Source organism: Sinocyclocheilus rhinocerous, unplaced genomic scaffold, assembly GCF_001515625.1.
Source record: "Sinocyclocheilus rhinocerous isolate Xijiao unplaced genomic scaffold, SAMN03320098_v1.1 scaffold2726, whole genome shotgun sequence".
NCBI lineage: Eukaryota > Metazoa > Chordata > Actinopteri > Cypriniformes > Cyprinidae > Sinocyclocheilus > Sinocyclocheilus rhinocerous.
Window position 1 is genome coordinate 124,213 of NW_015637150.1, and position 2,527 is coordinate 126,739.

The window sequence follows — 2,527 nt, forward strand, 5'->3', positions numbered from 1 at the left end:
GCCGCGTAAATATAAAACCATGTCTGCATTTGTGATCGGAGAAATGACAAACAACAAGCGCTATTCTACACTGCTCAAACTCGCGTTTGAATCATCAGTGGCAAATTCTTTAAATATAAAAAACGTACTTACAGGCTGTGAGTCAGAAGCGCCAGACTGTCCTTGCAAAGTTGGAACTGCCCCACTTTATAGAAACATTATGTCCTCTTTTGGAAGGCCAAACAAAGTAGTTTCGCTTTCACAGCGAAACACACAGAGGCTTGAGTGAGCGGTGCCCGGCAGATTCGACAAAGGAGGCTTGCCGCAACCACATGTGACGACCCCGGGCTGGACTCTGCTTCGTCCACGGTGAAAGCCGGTGAAATCCGGCAATCAGAGAAGGACTTCAACTGTAAGCGACACAAGCATACGCAAAACAATATGATGTTTGTTATTATTAAAATTTTATATATGCCACGTTTTTATTAACATTTTTTTTACTTACCGCTTAGGCAATAACGATGTCAACATACTTTTGGACTATGACCAAAAATGTAAGTTATTCAGTGGACTTTTAAAATGTGCTTTTCTTGAGAAAATAAAAATATACAGTTTAGTGTTTTTTTCTTTTGATTTAGTCGAGTTGGTTTTGCATCAAACACAATGTAATTTTCGGCAATCGAGATCTGGCAGCAACAGCGCATTTTTCTGCTTGGGCGAGCGCTTCGCGAACAGCTTACCTCGCGCATTACATCTGCTGCAGACCAGCAAATCACTGAGAATGCGCTATAATCCTGACGAGTCATAGCAAAAGAGCAGAGGCGAGAAAGCTGCGGAGAATCCGCTCGCCCGGAAGCAACCATAACTGATGTAGATTTACAGAAAATTACTGCCGTTTGGCAAAAAAAAATCATTTTACGTACTTATTCCTAACTCTTTAAGCTTTACGTTACATTTCAAATGACAAGGGATCAACTTGAACTTATTCTCTCAAATGGCCTGGGTATGCGGAGCATTCGCAGCTTATATGGACGGAATGCCACTGGTATACAATGTCATGCAAACTGTACATCAGAAGTAGTTCTTTGATGATAGCGGTGTAGGGGAGTTGCTGGTGTGAGATTGCCGAATACAATACGCTTTCATAAGGTAAGCAGACTACATGGGGAATTATAAATCATAGCAGAAACCTCATTACAGTTTTTTTTAATTGCTTTGGCGCAATTTTCACAAGCAATTGGTAAATTTTCAAAACTCTTAGTACTAGTTTAATACATTTGTCTATCATTTAATTCAACTGATCTTAATGTCTAATCAATGAATTTATTATGTCCATAGATTTTCAACTTGTCTGATTGTTGAAGTTACAAATTGCTGCAAGAGCTTTCAGTCAAGAAAGACCAATTACTAATTATTTTCACCTGATGATCACAATTAGATACCATATAAGTAGAACTGTGTGTGAGACTTTGCAATGTTCAAACATGGAGCAGGATAGACTTGTAGAGAGAGGAAACCTGCATCGAAGAGGTGGTGGTGCTCCTCAACAGAGAGGTGGACGTGGACCAAGAGAAAGAGGTGGTGGTGCTCCTGAACAGAGAGGTGGGCGTGGGCCAAGACAAAGAGGTGGTGGTGCTCCTCAACAGAGAGGTGGATGTGGACCAAGCAATGTGCCGTTAATTAGCCTTCCAACTATTGCCCACCTTTTGAAGAAGCACCAGGTTTCTATGAAACAAATTTACTTGGTGCCTTTTGAGAGAAACAATGCCCGGGTGAAACAACTGCGTTCAGAATATGTTCAGGTACAACACTAAATTGGTGTACTGTATGACATGCAATTTACAGTACTGACTAACAATGTCAACTATTATTTGTAAAAGAGCTAACCAAATTGTTATTATTTTAGAGGAGCTGGACGCTGCTATGAATCATCTGCTGTATATATATATATTTTTATTTTTTTTATGAGGCCTGTTTCAATCCGGCAAAAACCCAGACGCGGTGGACTTACCCTTATTGGCCAAAGGGCAACCATCCAAGTGCCTGGACAACGTGGGGGAAACCTCTCAATGTGTGCAGCTATATCTGAAGATGGTGTGGTAGGCTGTAGACCAGTTCTAGGATCATACAACACTGAACACCTGATTAGCTATTCTAAATTAGCTTGAGCAGGCCTGTCAGGGTTAAGATGTCATCTATGTTATCGTGTGGGACAATGTCTGCCATGGATGAAGCTTGTTTTGATATAACTGCAGAGCAATGTCAAGCCTGGATTCGTCATGCCAGTAGGTTTTTCCCGTGGTGCCTGAACAATGAAGACATTCACTGTGATGCTGACGAAAATGTATGGCCAAATGTTGAATACCGGCTTGATGATTAATGTGAATTTCAGGTCTAAATTTACTTGTTGTTGTTTGTTTTTTTTCCACATGCAACCACAGTATTGTTGTAAATTAAAATAAAATACTTTTTTGCTTATGTGAATGACTTTTGATGCGTTCTTTGATCACATTTTCATGTTGTATAAAGGTGGTTGTGGTGTGTGTGG